The following is a 15,062-nucleotide window of genomic DNA, read 5'->3' on the forward strand; positions in this document are numbered from 1 at the left end:
TCTAGGCCGTATCACTGGCAAGGGAAATAGCCATGATGCGATGCTCACTAAAGATTGTCATACGTTTAAGTAACAATCTGAATTGTGTTATAATGTATGTTGGTGTTGGTAATGCTTTGCCACCGATAATGCTTTGGTGGCATTTTTGTACACATGATGGTGCCAGAGGATCTGTCTAGTGTAGTGATTTTTCACCTTGTCACTTATTTGGACTCCATTTAATCATTACTGGAATCCAGAGATCCCACATTGAATCATTATTGGAATCTGAGAACACCCAGTGAATCATTATTGCAGTCTGGGGACCCCGGCCTAAGCAATGTTGATAACGTGAGCTGCAAATAATATACAAAAATACATAAACAAGCATTTATCTAACAAATACACAAGTGCTGAAATATTGAATTCACAGAAATGTTTTAGAAAACAACTTTTTTATTTTAATGGAAAGGTTGGACCTTTTCTAAATTCAGTTGAGGCCACACATCATCGATAGTATATTCTGATTGATGCGCTAGCGGTGCTCCAACACATCACGCTGGGGAAACCAACTTAATTTTTTTGCCTTTCAATTTCAAATTCCTTCACGTTTCCAGAACGTTTTTAAACTTATGTTTTTATATTTTGATTCTTTATTTATATTTACTATATTAATCTGTTAATATTATTTCTTTTCGAAGCAGTCGCTGACCCTCTGAGTATGCGTCACAGACCCTTCAGGGTCCCCAAACCACAGTTAGAACCGCTGGTTCAGCGTGTTCTGCTTGAGAGCAGCCAATTGTTCATGTATCTAGAAACATGGTGTGTTCAGAGAGTGTTGTTGGGTCCAAGTTGAAGTTGGATGTCTGATGATAGCAGAAGATGGCATTGTGGACTAAAGAGGTAGTTGAATGGTCTGTATTGGATTTCATTGTTATTAGTACCTTACTATGGTCGGAGAGATAAAACATTGGTTGGGTGTGGATGTGTGCTTGAGTCTGTTGGTCTCTCTCCGTCTTTTTACCTGTCGGTCTGACCATGGAAACCAGGCCTGTCGGAAGTCAAAGTTAAAGGTAGTTTGTTAGAGCGATGCCATGCGCAGGAGCATCTCAAGGGAGTAAGAGACTGACATTTCCTCCCCATCTGGCAATGTCTACACTCAGACCACAGCTAGCTGCCTCTTCCAGATCGGTGCGTTTGCCTGCGGGGTCCACGTGCTGAAGAGAGAGATGGAGGAGATGACAACTGGCTCGGATATGTACCTTACATTTGTTGAAATTACCCATCGTTCCATGTTCATCAGCTTTATAATCAAGTCTTTATGACACCTTCAAATTTGACTATTGACTGCAGGAGCGCTATACAGAAGTAACACATAAAATAAATATAATCACAAACAAAATGTAAAAGAATGTTTTAGGTTTTAATTTACTATTAATAAATTGTCTTTTTTGCATATCTAAATGTATATTCACGTTGAAGAATATGAATGTATTTTCAACAAATGGTGGATACTTGGTAGGCACATTTGAAAGCCTCTTTTTTTCCTCTAAAAACATGTGAATGGACCTGTTGTACTCTGCCCCTGGCTGCCCCTAATAGCACTTTTACTCAATTATTTTACACAAATGTCCAAGTTTGATGTTTCTGTTGATTATGTGGTGAGTTCTTGGTCTATTTCCAAAAAAGGTATAAACCTTGTGGAGTAAAAGTTGCCCATTGTTTATGTTGCTTACGCCTGCAGTATCGAAAATACCTCCTGTGATTAATCTGCTTACGTAGACCTTTTTAGTTGATGTACCCATTTTTAAAGAGAAGTGGCAGACCAGTGCTTCAGAATAGTAAGAATGGATGACAGTACCAAAAGAGATACCCACACTACTGGGATGTGACAGCCTGAAGCGTAGCTTTATTGGTCAAGGAATCTTACAAAGTTCTGTCACATAGGGCGGATTGTCCCTTGTCCTACAGCCCACAGCTGGGATGTCAGGTGCGTCCATGCTAGAGGTTCTTTCAAATATTGCAGTAGTGCCATTCCTCCTCCACCCCTTATGAGACATTTTTCAAGATGCTGCCGCTGCTCTATTTTGATCGGACAATTAAATAAATGGTGGGAAATAATTTGTTCTTTCTTCTGCAAGTTTCCATTTGTTGAAGGTAGCCATCTTTCTATGTTCTATCACTTCTACAGAGCATGCCAATGCATTTCAAGCATGCTCAGAGATATCTGTATTTTCATTTGCCATCCTTGTCCAGATTATGTCAAGACACCTGAAAGTACATTTTCACAAATATTCTAGGATTGAAACTATAATTGTAAATTATCTTATCCTCGAATGTGTGTGCTCTTTTCTAAGCCTCTACTTCTATTTTCATGGGAAGCATAGAAATACATCTACTTACAGTAGGTGTAGTCGTACGGTGTAAGAGTCAGGGCTATCTTAATAATGCTGTCTTTTTGGTCTGGCATAAGCGAAAATCTTTTGATTTTAATAAATTATATCTATGTATAAAATACTTATTTATAGGGGCTTTTAGGCGGCCCTCTTGATCCATTAGTGCATTGTTGGGCTATTCACATTTTTCTTCCACCCACCGCAGGTTTCAGAGTGGGGCAATTCAATTGGTCAGCCGACTTCAACCATTGGCTAACTTCACTGTCAGTGACAGCACTCCGTTCTTTCATGAGGTGTACATACGCACAAAGTAGTTCCCTTTATGCTGTGGAATACAATGGTATTGTGTGCTTCTTGAGACCAAAAGATATTTTTGCTTATGGGCAATTTTGTTTACATATCGGAAAGGGCTCGGCAGCTCCCTCAACAATAAAGTTTTAGAAAAGTTGCGATGAGACAGACAAGCACTGCCCAAGCCAAAAGTCTAGCAGCCAACCCCAGACATACTGGCTTTGCCAATGCTGGTTGAACAGTTGAGAAATCGCATGTCAGTAAAAAGCAAAATGGCCATTGCTTCACAGAGCGCATGAAGTCCCTTTCTTTCCGGACTTTTCAGTGTGCATGCACAAACTGATCACTGGCTGCAGTATTAACGTGGTCGTTTTATATTTTATATTCTTATCTTTTTTGAAAATCCTTGGGTGGACATTTTATACATTTTTCAATATGCTGACAAATGAACACACCAATACCTAGTAGGATTTTGAGGGTTTTTTTACCTCATATTTATTTTGGAATGTTTTCTGGTTTTTGACACAAGACAACTTTCAAAGTAGTATTTTGAACATTTTAAATAATAATTTTCAGTCCTTCGATTTGTTTTTGTTATTGCAAGTGTCTGGAATATATTCCGAATAATTTCCCTTTGTTCTGCAACTGAGGTTTCACTACACCAAGTTATGTGCAAATGGTAAGATGAATCTGCTCTCAGCAACATATGTTCCTAATGACCGATGTCTTGAATTCAGTGTTAACACAAAGACGACAGAAAATAGCAAATTTGAGAGGACTAGCAAGATGTAAAATATGGCATATTTCATATAATTGTTTATAATAGAGGAATAATACAACAGTTTGTTTATCTGTTTATTTCTTGTTGTTTTTAGAGTTCAACATTGCGCCGCAAGGCTGTGTCAGCTGCGGTTGTTGTGCCCAGGTCCCGCTTCGACCAAATGACAGAACACGGTAAGTGCCCACACCTTTCTGCCATTTTTTATTAAATAGAAAGGAACAGCATTTGGTACCATAAAATAAAAAAGAAATATGTACACACTGATCTTTGCAATGAAAGACAATTGAAAAATAAAAAATATAATTGAGTGATTTCAGTTGCAGAACTCTGTAGACGCTGCGTGTAATTGAGGAAGAGCTAACCCACGCCAATGCTTTCCTTTTAGATTTATGAGTGCTAACATTAAACACGTATGTGGGCTGGCCAGCTGACCAGTCGCTGCATGGGTCATACAACATATTTCCTGGGCTGGTAAATGTGTGGTGGTTGTGGCGCATTCATAATAAGATGTTGGCATATTCTGATCTCTATGTGTGTTGAATCCAAAGATAATGTGTAAATATGGGCAGATTTTGTCGCAAAAGGTGTTTTAACTATTGCTGACTGCTCAGGAGGCGGACACCGTTTTTATAATTAATGTAAAGCTGAAATATATTTCCATAAAACAGCAGAGCATCTGCTGCAGGCCAGGCCACCAATCCTGTTTTATACTAACATGGCCGCCTCAATTTGCAAAACACCGCCCTCTGCAGATCCGCTTTCAGCCGCGGAGTCGATATCTGATCTGTGCTCATCCCCCAATATTGCCTGTTCCTGAATGGTTGATTATTAGGGAGGTGCAGAATGTTCCATTTCTCCTTGGTGGGGGTTATTGGTGTGGTCCCGCTCTGGTCTCTGCACCTGCTTCTCCTTCTGCGCGGGCGGTGATGTTGTCCTTGCTGTCGTCGTCGTTCATCTCTGGGGACTCAGTTGAGTTATGAATCTCTCAGTGTCGGTGCCATTGACAATCAGTGCGCCTGTAGCTGGAGAGATCTCCCTGGGGAGCATCTGATGAGAGCGGGGAGGACAGTCTAGACGTTGTGGCCCTGAGGTTAATAAGCTGCAGGTGGAGGGAGATATTGCCTTTGGGGTGAGCTAGATAGCGATGGGGCTCGCGTTTTAATGGTCATTGCAGCTAAAAACAGTTTATGGCAAAAAATAAAGACCTTGGTTTTGAAGTGACATATGTCCTATGCAGATCTTTTTGTATGCCATTCAGTGATTTACACTGTGATTGTTTGTAACATTTTCTAATACTCCGTGAGTTTGGAAAAATGATTTCCCCTATTTTTCCCTTTCCGTGTGATCATCCATCCGTTGAGTTCACTTTAAGGAGGGGATGCTCACCAGTAATCATTTTTCCTCATAAGCTGCTGCTCTTAGCTGCTGTTTCCTACCCTGTAGCTTTAATGTATCTGCATGCCCTCCACCTTGCTCATGCTATAATCCTGTATCGCATGCATACGATATAATGTGCCTCTCTTGAGTACACGTCTACACGTCTCTTCTGTCTGATGCTGCATGCATGCACTGTAAGTAGACAAGACGCCTTCCCTATGTGACTGCTCTTTTATGGGCGCTCTCTCTGGTTCTCAATGAATGCGCTCAACCCTGTCCAGCAAACTGATGCTGTCCTTTGGGCCGCGTGCACACTGCATCATCTGCCTCTCCAGTGTGTTGCATGTTGACTCCATTCTCAGCAGTTCCAGTGTGACTGTGCTCTTATTTTGTGTCTCCTCTTTGCTGAATTTCCCTAGCCATTTCCATCTTACTGATGCTACAGTCATGGACCACATGCATCTGTTATCAACTGTCTCTTCTGTTGTGTATGTATATGTCTCCTCTCTTTTCATGATGCTACAGTCGCGGGCCAAACACTCAAAGTATTGCCTGTCTCTTTTGTGGAGTACCTGCCTCCTCCATTCTGATGCTACAGTCATGGACCACATGCATCTGTTATCAACTGTCTCATCTGTGGTGTACACGCCTCCCCCATTCAGATGCTACAGCCAGTCATGGATTCCATGCAGAGTGTCATCTTTGTCAGCATCCTCTACTGACACTTCTCATTGCCCAAATGTGTAGTCCTGAACCCAATTACACTATATGATCTGTCTCTGTTTTGGTAATTTTCAATTTAAAATGCTACATTCTTGAACCATATCCACATAATCTTATATCTGCAGCTCCTCTGGTGTGCACCTCTCCTCCATTCCCGAAGGTGCAGTCCTGGTCCTTATGCCCAAGGCATCTTATCTGCCTCTCATGTGTTGCACATATCCCTTTAACTGCTGATACTGTTTCGCACCTGCATAGCTGGATGTATGCTCACAGTATAGTATGATCTGCCTCTCCTGTGCTAGACGCCTACTCCCTGATGCTGCAGTCCTGGACCACATGCGCACAGCATCTTATTATCTGCGTCTCTTGTGTTCACACATCCCTCCCTTTCACTGCTGATATTGTTTTTATGCTGCATAGCTGGATGTATGCACACAGTATAGGATGATCTGCCTCTCCTGTGCTAGACGCCTACTCCCTGATGCTGCAGTCCTGGACCACGTGCGCACAGCATCTTATTATCTGCGTCTCTTGTGTTCACGGATCCGATGCTGCATAGCTGGACACATGCACACAGGATCCTTGATCTGCCTCTCATGCGGGGTTCTCGTCTGCAGCCCTTTGCTTGCATACACACCGCATCATCTGCCTTCGCGGTGTGGCCCTGGTGGCTTGGTTATTTTTTGCGTGTAGTGTCTGCTGCTCAGTGAATGCACTTAACCCTTTCCAGTCAGTGGGAGGTGACTTCCTCCCAATTACCCAGCAGCAGGGGGCCCTTGTTCCCATGTGGTGGGGAGGGGTGGGACATTTGTTTTACCCCGTTATATAGCCAGTGGGTGTCTTTTTTCTCTACCTTACTGCCCGCCCTTTGACGAGACGGCTGGGGGGCATTCTAATTCGGAAATAGTCGTAATTAAATGTTTTCTGTGCCTCGACCACCGGCCTCCTTTGTGGCTGCCGGCAGCACGTCTCACCACAAAGGAGGAAGACACATATTTACAGAAGAACAAAAGATTTCCAAGGGGGTCTTACAAGCATGTTTGTCCCTGATGAGTGCCTTTTAATAGCATTACAGACCCCTTAAAGCGCCCCTTCTAAGCCATTCTCCTGCTGAGAGTGCGTGTAACCAATAGTGCCTTATTTGTTCCACTGACAAAGGAGCGCCCGCAATTTCAACACTTGTGACACAGAGATGCACAACGGCGGTGCTTTCTCGTCGGGGAAACAGAGGCCTTTCAAGGTGACCCTTGCTAGATTCCTAGTTGGCTTCTGCTGTTAGCAACCAGCAGTCTTCCTTCGCATACATTTGCGACCCCTGATTCAGCAGTCTGACAGTCAGCTGAGCCCTCAGTCCAAAATATTCCAATTTACCGGGAATGGTATGTGCAGCTTAATGAAACACGTGTCGCGGTTTGTCCGGAGCCTGCCAACTTCATTTTTTTTTAATCGAAGCAGGCTGTGATTTATTTATGCCGTGTTGAAATATCCACATGTGAATTTCAAATGTAGAAAAAAGTAGTACGTGTGTTCAAATGTAAGAATATAAATGGCAGTACTACAGAAGCCACGTTGTTGTGTTTAAACTTTTCCTTTGTATCAGCACAGCCTTTAATGACATATAGGGGTCCACACACTGAACATCACTATTGTTGCATTTAAATGCGGATATATTCTGGATCAGTTGCTTCAATTCCCTGAAGTTTGTGGGGAGTTTCAAATAATCATAAAATATGCAGCCTCGCGTATCATGCGGATGACGTGTGCTGCTGTGATTGTTGATGCGTTGCGGAATTTTGCCAGTCACAATAAATTGTTGCGTCGTCGCCACCGTAGGACTCTCTTCCAGTGGGGGATTTTAATATACACCGAAAGGCAAACATTTAATTTCACCGACGCACATTGGGAGGCAAGGCTGAATTTGCTGCTTCTTTTAAAGTTGCTGTATAAAAGCTTTCATGTTCATGACTTATTAAAAACCATCATTCGTTTTACATTACACCCAGCTTTAAGGTTGGAACCAATAACTAACAGGTGGCCAGTATGCACATACGGTTTTTGTCAGGTGTGTTAAAATTGAAAATACACTTCTCAGACTGCGGGCGAGAATAGCATGTTCATTGCACGGCACCGCGAGCTCGTGATAATTAAATAAGTATATCGGGTTATATTTTTTTGTGCTTACAGTGTAATTTGAGGTCTCACGTATTGTTAATGCGATTTTGCGTGTTTTAATTGACGTACATGACTCTGTTAGCTATCTAGCATAGTTAAAAAAAAACCCGAAATAAATGCAATTAAACGTGCGTTAAAAGTTCCTCAGTTTCAAAACCAAATGACGCAATATTTTAATTTCAAAACCTTTTCATTATGACTGCCTGGACTAAAACATCAACAGTTTACAAAGAAATCACCAAGAGTGTTGTACTTACGTTCATAAAATGTGGTGGTGGTGGAAATGACTTTGGGGGCTTGAAAAGAGGTGGGGTGAGCACTGGCGGTATCAGTCCGTCCCAGGGAGAGAGAAGAAAACTTCGCACCACAATTCCTCTGTTTCCTCTATTTCTTCCTCGTCTGAAATTTATTAAAATGTTTGTCTAGAAGGGAATTCCGTAGTCGGCAGTCTTCTTTTTATGCATGAATGGAGCAGAAACCTTTCAAACCGCATGCTCATGATAGCCAGTCTGAGTTCAAAGTTTTCACGTGAAATAAAAGACAGGAGCGTTTTGTATAAAATAAATCTGAAGATTTTCTGGAAATGAAAGGAAGTTAGAAAATATTGCTGATTTATTTGTACCAACATATTTTCGTTGAATTTATATTGTTACTATTGATCATCTCTGAAAGCAAGATAATTCATCGGATGGTTTGCATTTCACTTTTTAAAGAGCGAGTAAAAAAACATATGGAATGATCATTATACAGAAGGGGAAAATATTTTTACATTGGTTATATTTTCTCCTTTAATAAAATAAATAAATTGTATTCTATTATTTATTTAATGAATTCCAGCTAATAAAATAATTTAAATGTTTTATTTGAACTAAATAATTTCATTTTGAATTAACATCGCACTCCTACAACTATTGTTTTTGTCAAGTGGCTTTTTTTTTGTAAACGAATAACACAGTAAATTATATAAAAAAACGAATTGAATCGTAGTAAAATAGAATAACAAGGTATGTACGTTGTGATCTTATTGTTGCTGCATGAACAGAGGCAAGCATTTGTTTCCCAAATATCAGAACACTCATGCATGTAGAGAGAAGGGTTATTTCCCCTTTTGTGTGTTTTGTCACCTGAAAAGAAGGTTTTGGAGAGCGAGCAGGTGCTGTTATAACACGTATGCTAATACCTGTCTCTGCCATGCTAGGGCGAGGGCATTGCATTGACAATGTGATTACCAGGTAGTGTACCCTTTGCTGCCCATTGAACCTTGTCAATGAGTAGAATGGATCTGAGCAGAGCCCAGCCCTCGAGTGTGGTACCTGGTCTCCAGTAAACACTAAACAATATTCATGTATGGCACATTACACTGCCCACAGTACATACATTGCAAAATGATCGTAGGCCTTTGTCTTGGTGTCTGTTTCTTTTGCGTTTATGGTGTGTGTTGTATTAATTCTATTTTTTATAACAAAGGTTTGTGATTCATATAAATCAGTGTGTTATTATGACAGTAGGCACACTCCTGGCGAGCCCTGCCTTTTGGTGGGTCCTGACTCTGGACTGTGACGGGCTGTCTCTGTCTGGAGCTGTGCGCACCCTGCAGCATGACTGATAGAGCCCACAAAGGCCCTCTTCTCCATCCATGTTAGACACTGAGAAAGGAAAATGTCTGCATCTTGTGAAACAAAAGCCCTCTCTGCTCCAAAACAATCAAAATGGTAGAGCAAAAGAAGACAACAAGACACCGTTCAGAGGAGCAAGAAAAGCAGAGTTGGTGAATATGTTTAGAACATCTTAGGCCACACTCAATCGTTTTGTGCCAAGCTTCCATTTCATAAACTTTTTTTGTGAAAACATTTATTCAGCTTCTTTCATAGCCACAAATAATCGTATCAGACATCTTAACATCACATGATGTTGCTCTACTCACATTTCAAATGATAACATCTGACATTTAGCAAATATCTTATCAAAAGACTTCAGTCTGCAGAGTGTTCCGTCTCTGGAGATATCACTGCAACGGCCAATTTAAAAAAGTGACATGTTTTTAATTTAGATTATGGAAATAATAAACTGATACAGACACTTTGCTTTTTCACTTGTTTAAGGGGTGATTTGAAGTTATATCGAGAGACATGTCACGTGTGCGCAAACACACACACACACAATATATGTATAAGCTGGCTAAAAAAAAAGTACATGATACAATTTTAGCTAGAAGCTTGGAGTGCTTGCACTTGTCTAAAATAATTGACTTTGCAGTTTTTTTTTAAATGACAGTTCATGTATTTATTGTTTTCTACATAGCTTTTACTGTGCTTTGAGTCAACAATCTGGTCCAATCCTATCCCTGCTTGCATCTGTCTAATTCCAGTGACCTCTTAAGAAGTATTCAAATATATATATAGTAAAGATCACTCACTTGATTTTTGAAAATTAGTAGTTTGCCAAGGAATACATTTGTATAGTGCATGAAAGGCAATCCACTTATGTTTTAACAACATATCATATCTAATTCACCATTTGAGAAGGTAACTAATTCACTCCTTTTATATTTAAATACTAAATTGTTCTAATTATAGTTTAATATTTTCACATTACTGTCTTCAGATAGATTTTTGAGCATTTCTTTTCTTTCAGTTTAAAAAAAATGTCAGTCTACTGCATTACTATGTTCCATCCAAATTCATACACAGACGCTAAAAAATTAATTTCAGACATCATACACTCGTTTCTTACACACGTTCAGTACAGACTTTTTGCAAACACATTTCAATATTTTAATCAATGTCTGTCTGCAATGGGCTTCACTCATGTGCAACTTGATGAGTGTTAAACTATATGGAATATTTTTATTCTATAATAACAGTTTAACATTTTTTTGTTACAAATAATTGTGGTTTCTCTAAAAGGGTATTTGCCATCAATTACTTAAATGTACTTGTACTCCTTGCACTTAGCAGATTTTTTTTACGCAATAAAGACTCCAATCTGACATATGGAGACGTCTCTCTTACATATGTTTTAATAACCTCACTTACTCTGAAACATGTTTCTTGCTAGAAGACAAGTGAAGAACAGCCTTGGCACACTTTATGCGACCTCCCTTTTGTTTGCTGAGGGATAATCATATGAATGATGATAGTTCACCTAAGTCTAGACAAAGACAGATTACCTCTCAGCCATCTCGCCAGATATCTAGAAACAAGTATGGATCTGTACAGTCGTGTTTTTTTATTCTTGACATCTGTGGAAAGTGTAGACACCAGTTCTGAATGGGTCATATTTATTTGGCAAAATGTAGCAATAACTGAGCTGCAAAGGAGCAGGGGTGAAAATATGTATTGTCTTTAATAATAGTAAACCAAAGTGAATTGTGAAAAGGTCAGACTTATTACAGATGTTTTTAGTATATTGAAATTGTCAACCAAGAAAGAATGGAGTGGTTAGTCATGTATGTAGAAGGCTAAGTTAGGATTTCACTCTTCTTTCACTGAAATAAATATGTATGTAGCATTTCATCTTCTTGAGCAGAACCCTATGTAGTAATACTTCAACATGGAAAAGAGTTACCAGTCAAAGTTTATTTTGACAAACACACTGAAGTATTTCAACATAGACAATTTACAAAGTTAAGATCAAGGCAAGCCATTATCACTTTGATGGCTGTGCCATGCCATAGACGGTATGTCTATACGATTACTTCTCGTAGACTTTTTCAGGCTTTGACAATTTTTTTTGTGAAAAGTACACCCCATATACTTTAGTTCTGAGCTTTCTCCTGCCCAGTCTCAATTAAGGCCTCTAGTTCTAGGCAAAACTTTTTGGAAAGGAGCATGTCCATATCCGTCATGAATCATTCTTTGTGTTTTATAGTCTCTGATTAGTTCTTGTTATTTCTTAATTTTCACATCCCAAAAAATCACATGGGAGTCTTGCGTTTCGTTTCTATCTAGATGTTTATTCACTGAATTTCGTCACTAGTAGTCAACTCAGCCCAGGTCTGACATGAGGTGAGCAGCAGAGTGGAGGTCTTGGTGAACAGAGTGTGGAGATAGGCAGAACGAAACCATTGAGGACATGAAGCCTAATACAACTTTATAATGCACCACACCTGAATAGATTGATTGGAGGATTGAAATGAGCTCGCTGAACATTATCTTGATTTAGAGCCCTGATGAAGTTCCTTTTGGACGAAACGCGTTGGCTGGGCTGAGTTGACTACTAGTGACGAAATTCAATGATAAACATCTGAATAGAAATGAAATGCAAGGCTCCCATGTGGTTTTCTGGATTTGAAAATTAAGAAATAACAAGAAGTACTCGGAGACTATAAAACAGAAAGATTAATTAATGACGGATTTGTTTACGCTCCTTTCTACAAAGATTTGACTTTTCATGTGTGTTGCCCAGTGGGGGTGTGGCAACCAAAAGTTGAGCGTGTAAGAGCGAAGATTGAATTTTCTTCATAATAACACCAGTGCGCACTTTCTTTGAGCCCTCACTGCCATTGTTTGTATTTCCTCTATTTCTAGGGTTTTCCCAATGAAAAACAATCATCTCTTGCTCTGTTAGTTTCTTTAGCAAGTGTTTGTTTCTTTTTGTTCTCATCCTTCCTTGTCTGACTTATATGTCCATTTATATAGATGAGCTTCTTCTTATACAGCTTGCCTTTTAGACCATTAATTTGATTGTGTATTTATTCTTTTCTGCACTGTACCACACATAGAGACATCGGCGGTCCGTGCTGGTAAGCGTGGTAGACGGGGCAGGGCTGGAGGGGGGGGGGGGAGGCAACAGACTATGGAATAGGGGAAATTAACTAAATAAATAATACCTATTCCGTCGTCTGTTGACATCATCCCCCCGCCCCACTGCGCTTACCTGCATGGACCACTGCTACATAGGGAATTACAAAAACGAACACACAGTGTGACCTCCTATCGAAAGTAAGGCTGATAAGGTTGCAGATAGTGGCGCGTACAAAAGTACATTATTGATAGTGTATGGTGTGTCTCACGTGCTGTGTGTAGTATTAGTTTGTCATTCTGTGTCTTCGCTGTTGCATGCCAGAACTGTCGGGATCTTTCTTGCAGTGTCTGGGGATGACACAAAGTCGGGACCCAATGCCAAGTGCTAAAACCTTGCAGGACTCTTTTCTTCCCTCTTTCATCCCGGACAGCACACATTACCGCACTGCACTCCTTAATGGTTAGACACTGCTAAAAGTAATTAAAGTGCGGGTTTGTTTAAGGTACATACTTTTTGTAATGTGGATAGCAGCTAGTAGTTGGTTTATTTATCTTTTCATAGCATATTATTATTATTACATACTCTGTCATGGATGATAGATTGTTCTGCTGCGAAAGAAGCAATACTCTCCTTTAGAATGTTCATTTTCCTCTGGTTTGCTTGCTGTAATTTTCCCCGTGTTTTGGAATTGAGGGCAAGCGTAGAAAACCCTTCTGCCACTTGCGCTCTTTGTACCGATACCCAGTCATGGGAGCAAAGGGACTAACTTCGAGCCAAGGAGGGTTCAAGATTATTATATGAAAAGTACTGTCCCTCAAAACCATGGTGGAGTGGCAATGATGATGTAACAGTATAGCACTCTGCACATTATTATTGGTGTGAAATATCAATTGCTTGTTTTTAATTTTAGTTCTCTGTGTATTGCAAACGATACTTTTTTAGGATGTTGTTCTTTGAAATGCAGTGTCTTATTTTCACAGAACGTGAATTGAAAAACAGTACTTCAAATTTCCTCTAACACACAGTCTTAATGTCACATTTTTAATCATCATTATATTCCAAGTATAGTTGGAATTTGGAGGTTTGTTAATATTTTCTGGTATGACAAATGGTGATTAATTACGTTTTTTAAAAATTAATGTCTGTTGCATATAAGTGTGTTTTCTGAAACTACTCTTGCATGGACAACTTCTAAGTGGCAAATCACAAAAACAGATTTAAAAAACTCTTAGAATTTAGACAATGACATTTTGAGGTAAAATGTGAATAAATCATTCCCTGAACCTACGGAATTGACAGTACTTTGATAAAAATGTTATAAATATTTTTGTGTAAGCATTACTATGCACCTGTATATTGTTATCTACTGTCTAATCAATTTAACTACAAGCATTTCTGATCACTTTAACACTTTCTATTCTTTGCGTTCTTGCTATTTAGAGGATATGCGCTTGTAATTGGAGCACCTTCATTCCTGTTTTCTCTAATGTGCCCTGCGGTAAAATGATGGGTTTCTCCTCTAACTAATGAGTCTCCAATTGTGAGTCGCCCTGAATTGAGTGTACCATCGAGCTCTTGTGGAGTTTCTCATCCACTGTATCGCATCTACTCTCTTGTGATATTTTTATTCCCTAAAACACTTCTACAAACCACACCTACACACAATTCTACGCCAACTATAGCACTATGGCACCTGCATTCTCACACAAAACACAACTCTGTCCTATACTACCAACACATCCACACATCATTAGCACAATACAAAGCCACATTATACATAACTTTAATGCATCCAGACCCTTGTTCCCTTTAAGGTGCGCGCGCACCTCTCTTCCTGCTAGCGTGCATTGCCGTGTGGCGCGCGCTCTCACACCGGACATCCCGAGAGAGTTCGCGCCGCCGCTTTAAAAAAGCGAGCGGCGTGAAACACTTCCTGGATGCGGCGTTTGGACTCCGGAGTGCAGATAAGGCTGGCTGTCTGGCTTGGGGCTGTTAGGAAAGCGCAGTGTGGGGCATATTGTGCGCTTTAGTTTAAGTATTCATGTTAATCGCAGCCCCTCACGAGCTGTGATTACCATGAATACTTAGACAAAGGCACACAATGTGCCCCGCACCGCGCTTTACTTACAAGAGTACCGCAAGTTTAAAAACACAGCGTGTACTTTCTAAGTGAAGGGGAAGGCTAACCTGTATAACGCGAACATCATCAAAGAGAAAATACTTCTAGAATATTCTAGAATACGTAAACTAAAGCGCACAATATGCCCCACACCGCGATTTTCTAACAAATGAGTACAGCAAGTTTAAAAACACAGCGTGTACTTTCAGAATAAATTGAAAGTACACGCTGTGTTTTTAAACTTGCTGTACTCTTTTGAGTAAAGCGCTATGTCCCAAAAAGGAGGCAAGTTTAAGGTTCAGGTACCCATAGCTGCCAAGGTTTCAGATCGCTATGTGTGACATTTTTATAATTTTTGTGGAATTATGAGTGACATTTCAACGACTATGACTGACACTTTCTTTGCAAGCAATGAAAACGCGGGAAACATAAATATCAGACACCACACCCATTTGAGCAACGTGACTGTGACACCAAA

General features: G+C 40.1%; 1 long non-coding RNA gene across 8 annotated transcripts in view; it reads left to right on the top strand.

The window, feature by feature from the left end:
• The window catches only part of LOC146805748 (uncharacterized), a 912,995-nt gene that overhangs the window by 442,129 nt on the left and 455,804 nt on the right, over positions 1–15,062 (top strand). For all 8 annotated transcript variants that reach the window (XR_014967901.1, XR_014967902.1, XR_014967898.1 and 5 more), the window contains one exon: positions 3,542–3,620. This is a non-coding gene — a long non-coding RNA (uncharacterized LOC146805748). The remainder of the gene's footprint in view (positions 1–3,541; positions 3,621–15,062) is intronic.

Source organism: Triturus cristatus, chromosome 8, assembly GCF_964204655.1.
Source record: "Triturus cristatus chromosome 8, aTriCri1.1, whole genome shotgun sequence".
Lineage (NCBI taxonomy): Eukaryota > Metazoa > Chordata > Amphibia > Caudata > Salamandridae > Triturus > Triturus cristatus.